At 48.4% G+C, this 22,217-nt stretch overlaps 1 protein-coding gene across 2 annotated transcripts in view; it reads left to right on the forward strand.

The window, feature by feature from the left end:
* Positions 1 to 1,577: 1,577 nt before the first annotated feature.
* Positions 1,578 to 22,217, forward strand: part of LOC101073308 (forkhead box protein N3) — a 48,726-nt gene continuing 28,086 nt past the window's right edge. The window contains exon 1 of one of the 2 annotated variants that reach the window (XM_011611853.2): positions 1,578 to 2,040. The gene's annotated coding sequence lies outside the window, so the exon portion shown is untranslated. The remainder of the gene's footprint in view (positions 2,041 to 22,217) is intronic. The other variant, XM_003971478.3, reaches the window with a different exon arrangement.

The following is a 22,217-nucleotide window of genomic DNA, read 5'->3' on the forward strand; positions in this document are numbered from 1 at the left end:
CACGTCAAGTTAGATTTGGTTCACTCCTTTTCTTTTTAATCATAAACAGCTCTCAGTCAAAGTTTTGGTGGGGTCTTTGTAGTTTCAGCTTCAGGGGCTCTGATTCCAGAGGAGGGGGGGTGGGAGAGAAGGGGGAGAAAGAAAAATCATGTCCTTCAGTTTCTGGATCCCCTGGTCTGTAATGATCTGATCTCTGTCTCCCATAGGCGGCCCGTTGCTATGGCAGCCTGATGACGCTCTGAGGAGGGACGGCGGGGAGGAAGGAGGGAGGTGAGGAAGAAGGTAGCTGCACCAAAGATGGGAAAAATCTGACAGATGCACAACTCGGATAAGTGAAGAGTCATATCTCCTGTCCGCTTCCTTAAAATACAGGTTAGAGATGCATTTTAAAGTGGATGGAACATTATACGGTGTGAGTTTATGTGCGTGCATGTCATTTCATGTGGACAAGATTGAGACAATTTACATACAATATGCACAAGAGGCTGTGTGATCACAACCCAGCAGAGGAGACGAAGTATGTTCCTGCTGCAGCTCAGAAGTGAAAATGTGCAGAGGACATGTCCCCTCCATCCTTCACCTATAATGGCTTCTACCCCCCACCGCCGCCACCGCACCACCTCCCGCATGGCTCTCCGCCACTGCTTCTTCCCTGCTGTTGCCATAGCGACAGCTCGGGTACAGACTCAAAACAACTTGCAGACAAAAACCCACATTTCATCTTTGGATATTAACTGCTGTAAATGAGGCCTGGATGGAGTGAAGAGCGGTGCTCTGCGGCACATTCGTCTGCCTGCACGCCATCAATCTGAGCAGGCTGAGTTCTTTGCTCTGTATCTTTGTGCATGTTGTGGTTCTATTTGTGGGACCTTTTAATGTAAATATGCTTCTAGGGTGTGCTTGTTGTTTCCCACGGGGCAAGGATGCAATTCACACAAGCATTAACTTTTTATCACTTTGCCTCATGGTTTATGGACAATGATGTGTGTCGGTCATGCTGTTGGTCTTTCTGAAGTTTGTCTGTGGGTGAAGCGAGTCACGAGTCGCACCTTTTTCCTTATATGTGTGGTAGATAATACTTCTAATTTTACACAAAGTATACAAGCTTTTAGCGCATGTGTTAAAAAAATGCACATTCTGTCAGTAATCAGAAAACAGGTGCTTGTTTAGATAGATAAGAAACAAACTAAACCATGTATGATGCACTGTTTGAGATCATTCTCTTTTACTCATAGTGTAAATTATCTCATGTACAAACAACATGATAAATACTTGGACGTTCACAAGGAGGATGATGCTTTTTAAATACGAATAGAAGGCTACATCAAAGATGGACTAATGACCATAAAATTGGCGAATCGTCTCGTCAAAACCATAGACGATCTTTGGCAGTGTCTTGCATGCACAATAGCATTCTTTCACTGAAGTAAACCGGCGCAGGGACCCGGGGCCGGCTCCGGGGGAAGTCCTCCGCTGCTGGAGGGGCCAGGCAGAGCGCAACGACGCACGCACGCACGCACGCACACACACACACACACACACACACACACACACACACACACACACACTGAGCTCTAGGAGAGAGAGAGAGCGAGAGAGCGCGGAAAGTGATCAACAGAAAGCGCAAAGGAGAGAGAGACCATAGGAACGCAGCGTCTAGTGTGTGTGTGCGTGTGTGTGTGCGTGTGAAGGTACGTTCGCTCGGCGCTACAAACGACTGGCGGGGCGGATATGGAGGGGCTCAAGAAAAACGCTTTAAACTGACCCAGCACCGAAACGACAAGAAGAGAGGGAGCGAAAGAGAGAGGGAGAGAGAGAGGACGGACGGACGGACGGACAGCGCGGAAGGAAGGGAGGAGAGGAGGAAAGACAGAAGTGTGACAGAAAAGAGGAAGACCGAAGAAGGGGGGCTCGTCTGGAACACAGAAGGATCCTAAGGTGACTTTATGGCGCTTTGCTGCGTGCGTGTGTGCGCGCCAGTGTGTGTATGCGTTGTTGACATGTGCTGCGTGGCTCTGCACTTTAAAGGGAAGCGTGGAGGTGAGTGTGTGACGGCAGAACCGGGCATATATTAGCGAAGTGCGTGGTGTGTGTCCTGCCTGTCCGCTCGCGTGTTTAACGTTATTTTTACGCACGACAAAAGTGTTAAAGCAGCTCGAGCTGGCCGCTTTAAACTGGAGTGAAGGGATCCAGAGGAGTGGATACTTTTTAGGGAACAGCGAGAGCCCATTCCATTACACACACACACATACACACACTCACACACACACACACACACACACACACACACACACTTTCCAGACTGAGGGTGACTACTTCAAGTTGCGCTACTGGAAAAAGGCGGTGGGTGACCCTCGTTTTAACAGCGTCTCGCTCTGTTTTGTTAAAAAAAAGGTATTCTTTTGATTGTGGCTCACTCCTGATGAGTAGTAGCAGCTTCTCCGTGCGTGTAAGTGTGCTTGTGTGAGCGCGCGCGCGTGTGTACGCGCCATAGATGGCAAACAGGTTGAGGAAGGCAGATCTGATCAGACGCACAGCAACAGAGGAGAGAGCGTGGCACAGGCGGAGTAGCAGCACATTGGATTACGCACAGACGGATACACAGACACGCACACAAGCTCTGTGGCCAGCAGAACAGCTGGGAGAGATGCGTGTGCGCGTGTCAGCGCCTGAGAGCGTTTCGGTTGACGTCTGCGTCCGCCGTCACACGTGCGGGACTGTTTGCTCTTCTATTATCGTTCGGCGTGCGTGCGCGCCGGGAGAGAATGTTGTGTTATCTGAGACATGTCGTGGCCACCTCCACCTCAGCTGCCACCCTGTTCTGGAGATGTGGGGAGGGAGGGTCTGGATGAACAGATGAATCCTGGCTGAGACACAGGCGCATAGGACGGGGAGGGCTTATTTTAGGACGGGACGCGTCGGGAGTGAAGGAGACGGGGCTGACGTGCTCTCTCTGGGAGCGCTCATTCATAATTCACCTCCATGGCCAACGTTCATTCACATATTGACCCCCCCATGGCTACGCTCAATGGAGTTCTCGCCCCCGCCGCCTCCGCCTGTCTCTCAATGGACACCCCTGTGGTGGGACGTTCAGTTAGCTGCTTTTATTTATCTTTTGGGCGGCGGAGGCTCTCGCAGAGCGCCGCGGCCGCTTTTGTGCACTCTTTTGTGGACTGTTTTCAGTCTGACGCTCTGATGCGAGATTGAACGGTGGAACTTGAATTTTGAGCTCAGACTCCGCCCAGAAACGGATAGTTGATCAGGATGGCCCAGTGGGTCGGTGCCCCCAACACAACAATTGTTAGTTTGATTCCCCTCTGTGCTGCTGATGGATCTACGATGCATGTGTGTACGAACTGAACAGGCTGTTTTGAATTAAAGCATCATGTTTTTATAGATATATTTTTTTTTTAATCCAGCCGTTGATTTATTCACTGTAAACGCTCAAAAGTGTGTCAATATTTCCGTTTGCCTTGCCGTCTCCCGGAGCTGCAGCACAGCCCACTGCTGCGCTTTGGTCAGCGGCAGCCACTGAAGCATATGGCAGAGTGTGCAGAAAACGCACCGTCAAGAGAAAGCGCACCTCAGATGGATGTGCAGGAGCGAGCACACCTGATCAGCAAAAGCGCTAAACAAAATGCCCTGACGTCAGTCTTTGGGAGAGGACGCTGGGAGGTTTCTGCCGCGGCTGCAGAACAGGCGCCTCTGTCTCCGTCCGGAACCTTCACACTCCTGCTGTTGTCAGGGGTCTGATTCCCACCGGATCCGGGAGCACTAAATATAGCTAAACTAATTAACCCCCCTCCCTTCCCCAATCAACTCCGGACCCATGGAAAAAGGAAGAGAGGTTGGTTTGGAAAACCAGAGGAACCAGAGGAAGTAGTTTCCTATTGAGAAACTTGCCCTGATATATATGGACACAAGCAACGCTGCTGTTTTCTCTGACAAATCCATTTAACTTATTTGAACTTCATCAGATGTGTCCCCTCGTGAGCAGGCATCTGCCTTCAAGCCAAGATTTAGGGCCCCAAAACACCATCAACAGATCCATTTAATCCTCTGATTCATTCTGGGAAGCCAAATGCAGAATTTAAGACATCAGCACTAAAGCTAACAGCAGCCGCCGCAGCAGGATGATGACTGTGTCTCTGATGCGGATAAAATAATCATTTCAAAGTCTAAACTGCTCGGGCGAGTCTGTCAAACTCTGCTCCGCATGTTCAGAGAAACGGAAAATCTACCTTGAGTTGCTTCCGACCCAGGTGGCCGTTAGCGTCACTGGAAACAGCCATTTTTACAGTTCCCGGCAGCGACTCTGGTCGAACACCTACCGGGTGTCTTCATTAAGACGCTCTGACACTTAAAACTGGAACCGCTAAGTGGCCAAGACGGCTGTGAAGAGCAGCGCCCCCCCTGTACCCCCCCAGGCCATAATAGTCTTCAATAGGCCCCCCGCTGAGCTGAGATGGACTCGCTGGGCTCCTCGGCGGTGCTGAGCGATTGTCTGCTGCGTCCTCCGTCACTGTCACACAAACACGCGCTGACACGTCGAGAGTGGCGTGCACGACCAGCGTCTCACATGCGCACAAGGACGTCAGCGCGTGTAAAAATAGCACTTGTAGACCGAGGGAAAGCGCTTTTCCAGCGACTGGTGTCACCTTTGGTTCGGGAGCACACGAAGGGGGCGGGACCGGTGCTCTGGCTGGAGGCTTGCGTTTTGTTTGTTTTTTTGGGTGGGGGGGGGGGGGTGGTTTGGGGTGGGGGGGTGTCTTTAAGGGAGCAGAGTTCAAGGAGTCCGTATGAGCGTCTCTCTGTCTCTGCGCATTTGTGTTGTGTTCAGCAACTGAGGCATGCGCTGGGTGACGCTGCCCTGGTTGCCAGGCAACACAGGAACGTGGGAGGAAGGGTTTCCTGTCCTTAGGAAGCTGTGTTTATAATTGTATGTGGATGCGTCTGCGTGCGTGTGACTTTTCTTTGTGTCATTTTAATGCACTGCCTGGAGTTAAAGTGCTCCAGAAAAGTCACTTAAGGCGCACGCGCGCACACATTGTGCCTACAGTGCGCGCACAGAGGAGAGGCAAAAATATCCATTTTTAGTCTCTTGAGTTGGATTTGCGTTGCATAACTCCTGCAGCCAGGTCTGTTCCCCTCGGTCTTCTCTTCTTTTACCCCCAAAGACTCCCAGCCTGTCACAGCCGCCGCTCGCGCCCGTGATGTCATCAGCAAGTCCCATTTCGTATCGTTCTCACACACGAGATTTCAATTATGTGTTCTTGTTCGGCATGTAGTCACCACAAAGGGAACACACACACACACACACACACACACACACACACACACACACTCAAACACACAGAGCAGTTCTATCTGCCCCCCCACCATGTGGTTACGTAATTGACATTGAGTGAATGGGATGACGTCAGCTTGGCTCACTCTGAATCTCACGTCTTTCTGGCTAGCTACAGTGATGTCATAAGAGGATGTAGATAGACACTGTGTGTGTGTTAAACTGTGTGTGCAAAAATGACCTCAGCAGCCACCTGAGTTTTCTAATTTTTTCTCGATGCTAGGATGTAAACAAGCCCATTTATATACATTTAACAGCACCTGATATCTGGAGCATACTTGACTAATTGTAATTTTGCAACTTGGAGTCTGTGCTTGATTTTACGGAAAAATGTTCCAATCGTCAGTAATTCATGGTGCAACGGTGCCCACTGGAATAAATTCAGACCTTAGACGCATGAATTTAAACCTTCATTTAACCTCAACCCCAGAATGAGTTGTTTTGTAACATTTTTCCTGTCACGGCTAATAGCTGCTTTATCGTTGTCTGTGTTTGAAGACACACATGCAACACTGACACACACACTGTTGCAGCCTGTTGTGCCCACCCCCCGCCCCCCCGAGATCGGCTCCTGTTTGAAATGGATATCTGGTACATGGTAACTCCATCGCCTCGTTGCCCTCTGTCTGCCACTGCCTGACCTCTGTTGATTCTCGTCCAGACTCTTGCCAACAAGCGCGGGCAGGCAGCGAATGAAAGCGGAGCGAGATGAAGCCGGGTCGTCTCCGCAGATGCCTGAACGTGCCAGTTCCTGTTTCAAACAAAAGAGAAAGGAGAGGATGGTGGAAGCAGGGGAGTCATCTGGTGGTTGGCCTCCTTAAATCCTCTCCAGGAACCTTTTTAACTTCTGTGTGGGCTCAGGAGGGTTTCAGCCACATTGGGGGAGTTCTGCATTCCTGTGTTGCGTAGGATACCTGTTGTGTTCTCGACGCCCCTGTTTGGCACATTGGGGTCTGCAGCTGCTCCCAGTGTGAACCCCGATGGACGCTGTCTATCTTCGCTCCGTCCAAACCGAAGGGGGGGAAATGTTAGCATGCAAGGTGTAGCAACCAACAGTGTGGACACGCTTTCAGAAGGAAAATGTGCAATTTTCCCCTGCTAAAATGATTAGCTGTAGCTTTGGCCGCACCCCCACCTCGCTTCTGCACAGTCACCTAATATCAGCACAGCCCAGCACTGACCAGGATGAGCAAACACACACTCATAAACACACACAAAGCCGGTGATAATGAACTGTAGAGTCCGTTAAAATGATGTTTGGACTTCATTTCTGCAGGTCGGCACAAATACATAACTGCAGTAATTACACACACACACACACGCACACACACACACACACACACACACACACACACACACACAGAATCCTATGGCCTTAGTCAGCGTCTGTGTGTCCATGCGTAGGCCTTTTCTCTGGCAGCGTGAGGGGGAAAAAATACTTTCCCATATGATGTAAACGACAAAGTTTGCGTCTGCGCATGCGTGAGCGACATTCCTCGAGATAGGATTCATCCCCGGTGACAGTTTCCCCCAAGCAGTTCCACAACACGGTGCAGTTTGGCTGTTTAAAGATAAGTTTCTCCGCCATCCCCTCTTTCTTCCACTCCGCGTGGAGTAAAGAGCGAGGGCGCGCAGCAGCTGCTGAAGCAAGGAAGCGCTTTGGAATCTTCCCTCTTTTAATGAGCCAACGGTCGTTAATATTAGTGTTCTGTAAATACGTCATCAGGAGCCCCCCCAGGGTATTGTCATACATGTAAATGTATGCGTGCTTTATACTGCAGTGACACTGCACCAGATCTGACTCTTAGCTCAAACACAAAACCCGTTTCTCCCTACGAAGATGGAAGGTAAACTTGAATAAAGAAGCTGCACCGTTTGCCAGATTTTTGCCACTGCGAGTGCTCAAATATTCTTTAAAGTCCATGTTCATTTGAATACTTTCTCTTTGTGGAAACAATTGTCTCCGGGGCTAAATCCAGATAATCCCAGTGACGTCACCAGTGGTGACAAAGATCCTTCCAGGGCCACTGGAATCGTTATACAACCAATACACAAAAAACAGCCACGTCCTGATTCTCCACCAGCTATTTGGTTCAGATACCAAAAGCCTTTCTTTAAGTGGAGCTTAAGTCTGAAGTCACTCATTTGTATAAAAATTAACATCCTGCAGTAAATTGTCAACCCAATAAAATTCTAAAGAGTCTTTGTCTTAGTGCCATTTGCCAAAAGCAAACATCCAAACTAAGCCGAGAGAGTTTCTGAAGGCGGGTCTGGTAATTTTACCCCCATTTCGGGGAACAGTGTGAGCCACAATGATGCCTGAAAGGGGGGGGGGCAGACCAAACAGCTGATATTTGAGAGAAACCTGTGACAAAGCCAGAAATTAGTCCAGGTCCAAAAACAGAAGAGAAAAAGAAAACTCAGATTGCGTCTGGATGGATCGTCAGAAATGTTGACAAAGTTGGTGCCAGTGATCTCGGCTGACCCTTTGACCTTGCCTGACTCATGGAGCTGGAGCCAGAACACAGCAGAGAGTTCCAAGACACAAACATTTAGGTCTGCAGTCTCTCACCAAATGCAATTCCAATTCCTCTAAGAGCCCAACAGCAAAGGCTAAAAATAGCTAAAATACCTTCAAACCGACAGTAAAGAGACACTCAAAGCCGACACGCGGCTTTAGTGGCCCGTTGGACAAAAGCGGTGTTTATTTCAACGTTTCAAATACCTCAAATATCCTTCCCCGCGTCCCGGTTTCTAATTTGAAACACCGCCGCACACAAAGGAGCAGGGCAGCGAGCACAGGAGCCGTGTTTCTGTGATAAAGAATTCAGAACACAGATGGGCCGAGCTTCCGCGCTCCTGATGAAACACACCGTCGCAGCTTTAACGCAATTTCTTTTCCCCCCTTTTCCGTGTTTGCTGACATTTTCCACGCCAGCCTGTTGTGTAGGACACGTCCACGTGCGAAGGCTCTAGGACCAGTGTCGGAGAACGAAAAAGAGTGTTTCCGAAACGCCCGCTGCGTTCACGCCGTCACCTTTTCTTTTATGCCGTCACGTCCGGGTGGAGCGGAGATGGGCTCGGATTACAGCAGAATCGGATCGATTAAGCCCCGACAATCAGGGGAAAATCTTCCCCGGGACGATCAATAACGATGCCTGGTCAAAATTATCCAGTAATGTGATAGTTTACGGGTCTGATCTTTCGCCTCTTCAAATGCTGGCGGCTCGCCGGTTGTCAGATATGAGTGACAGATTTCAGATCTGGGTAATTGGGTCGGAGTTTTTACCTTATTTTGGCGAACAGCTGCTGTAAAATTCTCCCAACGCCTCCACTTCCTGCCGTTCTCTCCTTCTCTGTCACTTGACTTTCTTTTTCCATCGGTGCGGATTGTTAAGACGACAACTTCACCCGCCAACCTTTTTAAAATTTCTTCTCCCAAAGACATTCAGAGATTAAAAAGATCCTCGAAATGTCTCCGCGCATATTTGATTCAGTCTCTGCGGAGGGAGATAAGTCTCCTCCTTCGGCCTGGCGTGAGTGAACCCTGGATGGGTCGTCCGTCTATGACGGATCAAAAATTAGTCTCGTTTCCGACTGGGACGCAATTGAGAGATCTCTTCATTAAAGGAGCCGGACAGCTGCAAATGTACATTTACATGGACTCTGGATCCCAGCTTGTAACAGACATTGGTTTGGGATTCACTTCTGTCCTGTTGGCGGGTTTTTGATCAGATCAGACCTGCGGCTGCCGCTGCAGTTAGCTCTGTTTGCCGATAATGGTGATTTATTTTGGTCCGCGATGAAGCACCCGCGCACCGAATGCATTTCTTTGCAAACATGATGTGCAAAACAGTCATCGACATGTTGACACGCTCGTCTCAGATGCGCTCAGATCTGCCGTGGGGGGATCGTGCTGCAAATTATATGTGTCGCCTGTTGCTAGGCAATTTTGTCACAATACCTCTGTGACCTTCTGACCCTGCCAAGTCTGGTGTTACTGTCCCCATTTCACACTGCGCCGCGCGCGCGTGTGTGCGCGCAAGTGTTATCTGATATGATGGTGTGACTGCCGCATAGCAACTGAGAACAGCTGTGATTTTCACCACAGTTTTGATGCATGTGTGTGTGCGCGTGTGCGCGCGCGCGTGCCACCATCACTGCTCATCTATACGCAAACCCTCAACTTAACATGGCACGCCGTCACTTTCACGGTGTGGTGGCAGCGTATAGTCTCATCAGCCAAAAGTGCGGCGCCGCACGCGTGCAGCCACACACACGTAGGCCCACACATGCAAACACACACGCACACACAACTTATTTGTCAAATTGCAGCAGAGGGAGCGACGCTGCATTCATTCCCCTGGAGATCCATTCATGTAAAATACTGTTATTCAAGACTCCCTCCTCCTTATTCAATAGTCTTTTTCATCTCTCTTGACTGCAAAACCAAACACGCTGTGTCTCTCCTCTTTGGCAAGCGCTTCTGTGCCCACACACACACACACACACACACACACACACACAGCTCGTGTTTCCTCTGCCATTTTTTACGAGAGGAATGCCCTTGGCCTGTTTGACCTGCCCGCTCCAACCTAGCGCTCCATCAAACACCTGAGGCGGGCTCTCCCACCCCGCCCTGGCCAATCGGGGGCCTCTGTGGTTAATGACATCAGTTAGCATAGGATCTTTTAAGACCATCCCCTTGAGGTGGATTTCTGTGAGAGAGTGCTCTTATTGTTATGATGATTAAGTGTTATATGAAGGGCTATCAGAGGAGAGCCCCTTAATGAAAGTGGAGCGCAGAGAGCAGAGAGCGGCGGCAGTGGCGGGTGGGGGTGGGGATGGGGGGGCAGCTGGAGGCAGAGTAGGAGCAGGAGGAGGGGGGAGATCAGGAGAGTTTAAGGTGGGAGAAGGCAGCGGTGGTGAAAGGAAGAGAGCTGAATATTCAGCAGCTGTGTCCAGACTTGCTGACTCTGCGTATTCATGCTCTGAATGTGCCACCAGAGGTAGACAGAAAAATGGCGTGAAAGAGCAAAGCAGCGCAGGAATGCAGCCGTGCATGCACGCATGCATGCGCGCGGCTTCTCTGTGCAAATGAGTTCCTGTTGCCATTTGGGAAAAGACCGAAACGCTCGGCCTCAGAGGAAAATTCCACCGCTGCTGTAAATCATCAGGCTGAGACGTCGCTTATTTTGTGAATAAGAGAAGCTTTCGCTGGATTCTTTTCCTTGTATTGACTTTCCCTCAGCCGCTGTTCTGCCTCTTGTTGCTCCCGTAATTGTCTCTCGTCACCACGCTTGACAAAACTGCCTAAACTTGTCGGTTTTTCGGTTGCTAGTACGGCGAAAATCAGCAGCGCAGCACTTAATTTTTGTCAAAGGAAAGTTTGTGGTTGAATTTTAGCAAAGCCCCCCCCCATTATTATGGATTTCGAGGTGCTTTGAAAGGTAACGACGGGCCTGACAGCGTTAAATAAAAGTTACATCAATCTTATTTTAAAAAAAGGTTGTCAGCATTTAACCACTGATTCATCTGTCATTTTAAGCTGTTTCCGCGAAGCATTGCTCTTCAGGGTGGCGTGTGCACGTTTGTCTGGGAATGATCAGAGAGCGATCCGCACGTGGCAACACAAAATCAACACCGAGCAAGAGTTTGATGCTCAACTTTATTGTGATATTTACTGGTGAGCTACGCTGGGTCACTGTTCGCCTTGATGATGTCACCCTATATATGTAGCGGACGTGGCGACATCTGTTCTATACATCAGGCGCTGGCACGAGCACCAACCTCTACCATGGTGGGATCTGAGCTGTACTGATTCATGGAAACATCTGGGTTTAAATGTCATTTCTTTATTAGCGTAGCTGAGAAACTTTAAACCTTTTAAGAGAGACATTAACTGGCACACATGTAGCGCCCCTAAGAATTGCAGCTTCCATCCCCAAAATACCGTCTCTGAGCTTCCAGGGGAATGATTCCCATGGCATCCCTACAAAGCAGTGCCTTCCTGGCTGCATTTAATTCCAGCTTTCCTATTTGTGATCATTGTCATTGTTGCCTGAAACAACAATTTGAGATAGCATTGCAGCAGTGGAGCCCGGCTCATTGTCTGCCTCCTGATTATTGTCAAAGACCAACTTCTTGTCTTTGGCATCGGGCTCTCAATCCACTTCATTCCCTTGTCTCAGCAGTCTGAAAAGGGCCTGCACACCCACAGTCTTCTCTTTGAGGCCTGCCTCAAGTTTGCCTGTATGTGAGTGGGCACGTTGGACATGTTTGGGGTTAATGTTCGAGTGGGTGGGACTCTGAGGCGAGCGTTGCCAGCAGATGGATCCGTCTCAGATGCTCAAAGATGTTCATTTTGGCATTTGGCAGAAGTGGAAACACGCCAGCTTGCAACAGGAAGTTTAAAATAACACCCAAAAGTGACGGAGTGGGTAACAAGATCCAGTTTTTCCTGTGTGAAACTGGAGGTTTGAGGACTTGAAGGCCGAGTTGTTTTACAGCCGGCGCTCAGAGCATGAGCGAGACGACAGAGAAAAGAAAAGAAGAAGACAAATAAGTAAAAGAAGAAGTGCCCTGGCAGTCACTTCCTGAATCTATTAGTTCTGCAGAGAGAGACAGAAGCAAAATGAAGTCCAGCTCAGATCAAAAATCAGATTATTCTTTAAGGGCAGAAGCTTCTCCTCTGTTTTCCTTTAGAAACCTCCTCCTAACAAGGATGCTTCACCACACACACACACACACACACACACACACACACACACACATACACATATATATATATATAGCTCTGCTAGCTCCTCTCCTCCTCCCTCACATCACCCCTGGCTAAAGGATTGTAGCAGAAAACAGGGGACTGGAGATAGAAGATCAGAGGCCTTAATACGAAGCACATTGTGTGTGTTGCTCTGCTGTTTGCCGTCTCCTGTGTTCTACGTATCGGGACTGAAACAGCCTTTGATGAATATCTACAAAGAGATTGTAGTCATATAAAGAGCAGCAATTTAGCCAGGTGCGTTATCTTAAGCCCGGCACTTTGGGAATTCTTTTCACTCATAGTGAGAGTCGGGGGAATCCTCCGTGTTTATCCGGGCAGCGAGCATCAGATCTGCTCAGTAAAATGTTTCAAGGCTACCTGATCGATGGCTGACCACATCCAGAGGCTGGGGTCATCTCTTATCTTCCTCCTTTTTACTCAGTCTCTTTCCTTCTGCTGCAGACATGTTTGTGCATGTGGGCGGACCGTAACCATGGAGGCAGACCCCCGTCTTCCCCCTAAATTAAACATGTAATCACAGCACCATCATTCTTCATTTCTGATTCCGTTGGCAGGTGCTGTCGAGCAGCACACCTGACTTTTAAAGGATGTAACTGCCCTCTCTTTTACCCCATACTCCCCTTGTTGCCATTTGAACTTGCAATCTTCCCCCTTTTTTCCTGCCTAATGTTGCTGTCTGCGCATGTGGTCAAAGGAAGTTGAAAAATATGACGTCGACTCTGCGTGCACAGGCGGGCAAAGCTGTTAGGCCGATGCGCGGGATTGAGTAGATGAGCCCAAATGTTATTTAACCTTTATTTAAACTGGGCCAGTGTGCAGATTAAAAATCTCTTCCATCAAGGGAGGCCTGCCAAGGTCTACACAAATATAAATGCTTATGAGAGGAAAACACAGAAATACATTCAAACCCACAGAGCCGCCAGACTTTAGGAGTCGTCCGATAGGCTTCCGCGTCGGAGCTGTTTAAATCTAAACAAAGCACAACACGTCTCAGACTGAGCAGCAGCTTAAAATAGATTTGCAACCATTTCTCTGAAGGTTTTGTTTTTGTGTAACTGTGCAGGGAAGACTCCAGCGTGGCCTCAGAAGGTGGCTGTGATGACAGACGGCGGTATGATGACTTATGCAACTCAGTGCTAAGGAGACCAGCAGAGATGGCTGCAAATATAGGACAGTGCAATGAAGTGCTACCATGAAAACAGTAGATCCTCGTTCAGCAAAAGGAAGGATACATTTGGCGTTTTAATCCACTTATTCCTTTTACACCAGGCTGCAGTTTCCAGGCAGCCATCCAGCCTCGACAGCAACAAAATCAAATGGCATCTTATGAAACTTCAGCCCAAACCTGACGATCCCTCAGCGGTTCATTGCTGTCAGCACAAGGTGGAGGTTAGAATTGGGTTTGGGTCAGGCTCAGGCTCAGGGTTACTCAGGAAGGGGGCACTGTTAGTGGTTAGGAGCTGGGAAATCTATTATGTCTATGAAAGTCCTCACAAAGATAGAAATAGAGTTGGCGAGTGTGGTCTGGCTCTTGTGGTGGAACTATTTTGCTTTCCGTTCTGACCCCATTTTTTCTGTGCCAACATATGAAACCATACCTGTGCTCCTCTGTGGTTGAGTTGCTTAAAATAGATTTGATAACATTAACGCCACTAAATTTGTTGACCTTCTAAATCCAAAATCGACGGGGGAGTCAGTCAAAGTCCTGCTCTAACCCGTATAACACGGAAGATGCAGCATGTGTACTTAAAGCAGGAGGCAGCTGGTTTCCAGGTCGTTTGCTGAGGTGATTCCAGGAGATGGGATATGTAATTACTCCAGAGGGTTCTGGGTCTACACCAGGAGGTGTTTGCCCAGTTAGATGTCTCTGAAAAGTGTCCAAATGGAGACATTTATCATCATCATCTCAGCTGGATGAGCTCATGATCCACACATCCTCGCCGCTGACCCCCCCGACGGCTGAGCTCATTCTCAGACACTTTGAAGGAAAACCGCATCCCAGTTCTTGGTTTCTGGCCGGCCTGTAACGTGGTCTTAAAGGGTTGTTTACAGACAAGCGTTAATGACACATACGTCAAGCAAGTTCCCAGCATAGCTACATAGTTTGATGGCTAATTAAACATTATTGTGGCTGAAGTTACCTTTCATAACGAATTAGGCACTTTTGCTTGAGTCTGTTAGTTCGCTCTGGTTGACATAAGGTATGTTATGCAGCGTCAAAAACAGCTTGTAGGAGTGGGAGGAAGGCGTGGACGATCAGCAGAGATGCATCACCGGCAGCAGTGTAGAAGAACCGGCAAAGGCGGACCAGAGCAGAACCTGTGGCTCCTGCAGGTTCTGCTAAAACTTCCACTTGATGCTTCCCTCAGTGAGAACAAATGCTCCCTTCCCGGTCGGTGCTGACATGACTAACAAGGTGACGACGGCGAAGAAAACCGCGTTCCAGCTTGTTTGCTTATCGATTCTGATCGAGGTCACATCTGCGCAGGCTCAAAGAGCAGATGAAGGCTGAGTGGACGGACCTTTGGAACTGAACAGGCTCTTCCAGGAGTCGTTGCCATGTTTGTGTTTTTTGGTTGTTGGGACAAACTGCGGGCCAGTGGCCGAGAGCCTGAGCTCCTGTTTGTTAAAGATAAGCGGAAACACCAGAGGGGCAAGAGGGAGACGTTCGCACATGGAAAGAGACCCCTGCCTAAAATCCCCCCCCCCCTCCTCCGTTCTGTCTGCAGGACATCCAGCTGAAAAAGCACTCACCACCCCACTTTATCCTCCACACGGGGATCCCGACACATCACCCCGTCCTCACTGAGCCCCTTCTCCGTGCATTTTTCTGACCTGCACCCCTCCCCGTCTGCTATCAAAGCTGTGTGGGCTGTGCACTGGCCACTTTGATATGGTGTACTGTTTCTGGCAGCCTCCCTCCCTCCCTCCCTCCCTCCTTTGCTCCCTCGCTCCCTCCCTCCGTCTCTCTCCTTTCCCACAATATTGTAAAAGAGCAGAGGGAGCCAGCAGGGACCTGCTCGCTGTCAGAGAGGAAAGACAGGGAGGCCTTGGAGGGCGTGAAGAAAAGAGGAGTAGAGGAACAGTTGACAACATGAGAGACAGAGCGACTCTTATCTTTTAATCATTTCTGCTCTTTTTGGCATTTGGCTGCATTTGATCAACACTGAAATCAGCACAAGTCATCTCTCAAAATCCCACTGAGGTTTTTTTTTTTTTTTAGGCTCAGCTTTCGATTCTTGAAGACCTCTCCACTTGAAGAACCTTTTTTTTATTGGTGCACCCAAAGGGATTTTTTTTCCCCCCTGACAGCTCGGAAAGCAACTAAATTGCCAATGGATGATCAATGTTTCCTCAGGATGTGGCCCAGTTTTGCAGCTTGGTTGAAGGAGAACTGGATCCTGGAAGGAAGACGTCCAGCTCTCTTCTCACAGGCTAATATCCAACTTGATTCTCAGAAGGAGGTGTTGCTTATTGATGCTGTCCAGTGTGTCCCTGACTGTGTGACAGGCGGAGCGTGCATGCCTCCTGCACCCGTGCACACGTGTAGCCATGACTTTGGTTACTGATGCGATGTTGCAAGCTCAGATCACCAAGCCCACGCCTGATTTTTCACAGTACAGGCAAGCGTATTTGGACCCTTGATAATGTGAATGTGCGTCAGTGCCAGTTTGTTGTCGCTGGTGGGTTCTGGGAGGGGGGAGGGGGGTTAGTTTGCCCAGTAACTCCAATAATCTTTACAGCTTTCTGCCCCACGGCTCATTGGAGCCCACGACGTAGACGATGTCCCCGAGTTTACGCCTTTAGCTCCGGTTGTCATTTTAACAAGCAGGAGTGACGAGTGAGAAGGAAAACCTGGACTCGATTCCTCTGTCCTGTGCTGGGCTCTGCATCAACTGGTTTAAATGGTTGGAGAACCATCAGAGGAAGTGGAGGTGTCGCAGCTGCAGCAGTATCCTTGTGGTGGAACACATAATAACGCACCAAATGTCACACTGATCAAATAAACCCGCAACAGAGTGAGTGAGCATGTGAACACGTGATCGCATGAGGGCCCAGGGCCTGAAATGACTGTTACCGTCGACAACCAGAGCTCTGGGCCTTTTCCTGAGCTCGACCCGACCATCCCAATCTTCCCAGCACGCACATATACAAACACAATTCCTGGACTGTGCCGAGAGACGCACAGACATAAGTCACCTTGTGTTTCTGCATGTGTGTATTGCTGATTGCGCCTCTCCTGCGTCCTCGGAGAGCGAGGGCGATTGTGACTTCATGGTCGCCGGCTGCTGGTGAATCACATCAAGCTTGCACTGTTTGCCTGACAGATGTCTGTTTGCTCTGTTGGTTAGCCTACTTTGGAGGACAGAGACTCGAGGTGTCTTGAATTATTCACAGGAACTGTTTGATTTTCAAGCACCTCACATTTATGAGTCTGTGCTCTTGCAGAAGAACAGCAGAGGGCTGATCTTTTTTCTTCCATTTCTGTTCTATCATCACCCATCAGGAGAAACGTGAAGCAAAGCTGAAGGTTTTCCCCAGTTTCTACATTTCAATGCTCCATTCTTTTGATTTGATTTGGATATTTCCCGCGTGGTTTTTACTTTATTTGGGGGAAACGTTATAGAACATTTTGTCTGATCAACAGTTAGGGTGGAATAAAAGAAAGAAAAAAGCTGCCAGCGGTCACAGTTCAGAGGCTGGAAGAAAGACACAGCTGCAGGGATGTTAAAGTCGGTGTGTCAGTCCTTGATGTGGCTCCAGGCTGGGATGTTTCCACAGTTAATGGAAGGATGGGCCTGAATTTCGTTACAGACATTCAGGGCCTCACCAGAGGACGCATCTCTGAGTTCAGCGGTCATGTGACTTTTCCCTCCGTTGCCACCAGCGAGTCGGCGTTGTCACTTTTCCACTGTAATGTCTCCTGACGTTTGTTGGTGCCGTCCCGAGGATAAATTGTTATAACCTTTCCTTCTCACTGAGGTCAGAATCAGTGGAAGGCATATCAATAAATGGTCATTTTTATGCTGTGTAGGAATATTTGGAACGGAGACACATTTACAGGAGCATTTATACCAGTAACTCACAGGGCTCTGGCAGATTTAGATGATATTCTTGCAGCTGGCATTTGAACTGAAGATGAAATGGTCTGATGTTTCCAGACATTATAGATCTGAATTGTGGATCTAGATCAATTTTCCAGCATGGACGTAGTTCAGAAACGATTTTCATGCGTCCCTGCAGACACTAGCTCACATTTTGGATGTGGAATTCGTAGGCAAGCGGATGAGTTATGGTTGCCTTCTCACTTGTTGGGGGGGGTTAAATCATTTCGGTCATGCTTCAGCGAATCGTCCTTCCCCGCACAGACCAAATTAGCCCACTGTGCTATAGAAAAGCTGTACCATTGTGCATCACTGCATGCCTGCGTGTCCACACGCGTGTCTCAACAGCCCAGCAGTGAGCTTGTGGGGACATCCTGACTCCCCACCTCCGTCCCTCAGCCGCCCTGGATGGCTTAAAAAGAAGAGCCAGTTGGACCATATAGGATGTGATTGCTCCTGCTGTGCTTCCTGAAAGCCCTGATTGTGTGTGCGGGGTTGATTTCATGGGTTAAAAGTGGAGAACATCAGAAGGCTTCCGACAACCGGTGTTGACTTACATGTAGCGGGAGTTATTATTTCCCTTTCTCTGAGAGAGTTCTCATTTTTCCCCTTTCTCCGTTGGTCTTCCTCTCTCCTTCCATCCATCCGGCATGTGTAGGAGGGATAAAGGTCGCGCTTTTGTCATCAAAACTCCAGATTAGTTTTGCCTCGGTGCATCTGACTCTCTGCTTTATCACGGCGGCCAGAGGAGGCAGGAGGTTCCGTTCAGCCCTTCACAAAGTAATGACTCCTACCGGCTGCTATTCACCACTGTCGCTTACACCACCATTACTCCATTCTCTGGCAGGGGGGGATTATTTTTGTGGCGTTGCCCTTATTGGGCAACACAGTGAAGATTGGCAGCGAAGCGAGCAGCTGGAGGATGTGACATGTGTGTCACGAGCTGCCATCAAAATGACAAAGTTGTAATAGTTGTGTTTGCACACCCAGGCCCAGAACGGATCACATAGTCACCGCTGACAGCACCTCACCAGCCCATCCTGCTTTGATTGTCAGACTTTCTGCATTGCTCTGTATTTTTTCTTTAACGCGACAACTTCTCTCTCCGACAAAAGTCCCCCTGGTTTTATTGTGGCAGCGCGAGTAAAACAAAGCTAATGAAAAAGAAAAACAAGCGCAGCCGAAAGGGAGTGCGTATCTGCCGAGGATTATGTAAACGGGACATGTGATTGAGACGAGTATCAGCGGGAGCGTGAATGCAGCATTGAGCGATTACGCCGTCAATTAGAGCACGTGAATTAGCCTACATGCTCTCCACTCTCAGAGGAGGGTGCTAACCTTGTCCCCCATGTGGAAACACTACTGACCTCCGCATCCAATTACGAAAACTGTGGAGAGTTACGGGCTGCGTCAAGGTCAGCGGGGTTATTCAGACACCAGTTAAATTCTTAATAAAACCTGGTACTGTTTGGACATTTATTCTCCTCCTACAATGCAAATGGCTGCATCCCATAGAGCTCATTACTTTGTGGCAAATTTGGACATCATTAAAATCCTCTAACTGGAGCTTTGACCCTCTTTTCTGATAACAGAGGTCATTACAATATTGATTTTTAAAAAAATCTTTCGGCTTTAATGGTGCACCTCTGATTCTCCCAGGGTGCAGCCGAGCTTTCATATTCTTCAATAATGTTCAGGCAAGCAGAGGAGAAACAACATCAAAAATGAAAGGTTAAAAAAAGAAAGACTTCAGTGTGTTTCTGACTGCAATGCAGGAGATCAGGGCGTTTGGCAGCCGCTGTTCCTCAACATTGATTAATCTATCGATTAGGTTCTGCATTGCATATTTTTAAAGCTGCTGATGGAAATGTGCAAAACTCTTTTGGTGGCATGTTGGTGCACGTTGAGCTTGAAATACTCAAATCAGAAGTAATCAGGTAGCTAAAAGATGTTTGGAAAAGTGAGAGGTGAATTTGAAGTTTCCTGTTTTAATCAGAATTTTCTTTATTGATCTTGTCAGGATGTTTCAAAATCTAAAAGCAGTGACGATAAGAAAGTGCTGCTCCTTTTGTTCTTATCTGATTCTATTTGCAGCTTTTACTTGGATAAAACTGTGAATTTCTAGACAGTTTTGTAAAGTTTAGAGTTGAAGGCATCAATTTGGGCTTGGAAACAGATTTTACTGTTTGGAAGATTTACTTTTTTTGATCTCCTGTCTGGATGTTATTAACATCGAAACTATGCTGGAGATGGCGGAAATGGGAAGATAAAATCCATCTTGATCCATTTTCCAGAGCCCAGATAAAATGAGACTTTATCTTATGTGTTTCCTCAGTAACTCATCAAACCATTGAATCGCTCTTCGCAATTGTCACCACTTAGGACTTTCTGCTGGCCAATTTTTGGTGTTAATGCACCGATCATTCAGACTCGGCTGCCATTCATAATAAGGCGGGACAATTGAGGGCTATTGCACAGTTTAAGTGTTTAGCATAGTAATTTTCAGCCTTTGTTACCTGACAGAGCCGCACAGAGCCCACATTCACCGCAGCGTAATAATGGAATAATCTGACAAGTGTACCACGGAGCGATCAAGAATGCTGCTTCAAATGGAGGAAGCCATTTAGTCTAATTGAACGGTCTTTTAAAGTCCAGAGTGCAAACGGAGCTCATGTGGTGCCGGGGTCGCTGCGAGAAGGCGGCCACGCCGCCCAGATTACAGCGGCTGTAAATCGCGTTGCTATGCACAGACACTCAGATGGAGCATGTGCTTACACCCTGATGCACACGCGCACAGTGGGCGCATGCACGGGGAGAGATAAAAAAAAACAAAAAACACACGCACACACACAGCCAAATGTGGACATGCCAAACAGAGATGAACACAAATCAAAACAGAGCATACAAACACAAAAGTGATCCAGAGAATGAAGGAGACAGAGAGAGAGAAACACAGTCCCATCTGTCAAACAAGTGTGGGGAGGCTTCTAACACACACACACACACACACACACACACACACACACACACACACACACACACACGTTCAGTCGCAATCACACACACACACAGCAGGCATCATTTAGTCTGAACTTGAGCGATATCTGCCGCTGTCCTTTAGCAGTCGGTCCTGGGGGGGCGCAGTAAAAGTTGCATGAAAGTTTGTTTAGAGCTGAGCGAGTGTGTTAAGCTTTATGAGAGCCCATGGGAGACATGTTGACACACACACACACACACACACACACACACACACACACACACACACACAGTCAGGCACGAGGCTTGGGCGGCAGCTCGTGCTGGCCCCGACCAACAGTGAGGAGTTTGTTGTCATAGCAACAGTAAAATGAGATGACTTTACTGTCAGCCGTAATGTTTCATGGCCCCCTTGCCGCTATGGCAACATAACAAGGAGGAAGAGGAGATGGAGAGAAAGAGAGCATCAGAAGCATCTGTGGAGCGCTACAGGAACAACGCCGCGATGCCCTTCTTCCTTAAGACAAAGACCGTGACAAGCCTGTCAAAGGCACCCATGCATGCACGCACACAAGGAAAAAATGCAAAGACGCACGCTTTGAGAAGCCTGTCAGACACCCTTCCCACCTCGCCCATTCCTTTGATTACACACCTATTTTCAGCTGCAGCCTTATCATCATCGCTGGGGCAATTTGAATTCATTACACTCAATGTCAATATTGGTGCAACAGTGGCGCGCGTCAGACAGGTACAGCTTGTTGAATGAGAGCGCACGCTGTCGGGAAAGTGAGGGGAGTGGAGGGGCGATCAAAGAGGAGTGGGATGGGGGGGGAGGACTGCACACTGGACGTTATCGGAGTTATCGATGAAAAAGGCAGATGCACGGAGAAGAACGGGAAGGGAGTTGTTTTGCTTTGTTGCCATGGCGACACATCACCCAGAGCTCTAATGAAGTGACAGTTGTCACGGCGCAGCGGGTTGCCATGGGTGACAGCTGCCAGTCAATCGAGCAGAGTGAGGGGACAGATCGTCCAACGATCACCTTGGATTAGAGAGCCATGGCAGCATAGAATATATCTGGGCTTAATCCTCATGTACTAATGGCACTGTGTGTGCGCGTGTGTGTGTGTGTGTATGTGTGTGTGTGTGTACATGTGCGTGCTTTCCCTCTTGCAACAGTCGGCATTTGGGCTGATGATTTTTTGGGGGATGCACAGCTCGATCCTCAAATTCTGAGTGAATGAAGCAGATTACATTTAACTGGAGCTGCAGCTGTTTGTGCTAGAGAACAATCCTGGCCTGGTCGGGAGCCCTCCCAGTGTGGCGTGGTACTCAGACCCAGTCCTGTTTAATTACGGCACCGCCTGAGTCTAACGAGCACATCATTGCTCTTATGTTTGGAGAATAATGGTCTGATTAGAGCTGGAGCTGAACTCACGCTTTTAATTGTCCTCTTGTTTTTGGCAGATCTCCCAGTCGTGATCATCTCCGCGTTACTGAAACCGAGTGACCGCCGAGCAATTAGCTATATTTTGTTTTACTAATTTGCACATATGTACTGTATCTAAAAACATAGCAAACGTCACATACGAGGGCACTTGTCGGTCAGATTTGGGGTCATTTAGTGTTGAGAACTGCTTCCAAACTGAATATTTGCTGCAAATGCCGATCACAAAGGTGAGACTGGGTCCTGTGAGGACGACAGTCTGAGGGCAGGGGTGTCTTTTTGTGCTCTGCTATATCTAACACGCCACAATCCAAATTATACAGAGCATGATTTGCAATACTCCTTATGCTGAATATATAGGAGTAGCTACCTGGGCGATAATCAAATTAGCCTTACATTTTTCTATTTTAATGTTATAAATCCAGCAGCTGAAAATTATTCTGTACTTATTTCCACCTAACCTCATTTTCTCCCTCTGTGGGGATGTTAAAGCAGTGGAATAATATTGTAACCCCACAACTATTAGACCTTTAACCACATTCACCGTGTTATGACAGC

Source organism: Takifugu rubripes, chromosome 16 (genome assembly GCF_901000725.2).
Source record: "Takifugu rubripes chromosome 16, fTakRub1.2, whole genome shotgun sequence".
Taxonomy (NCBI): Eukaryota; Metazoa; Chordata; class Actinopteri; order Tetraodontiformes; family Tetraodontidae; genus Takifugu; species Takifugu rubripes.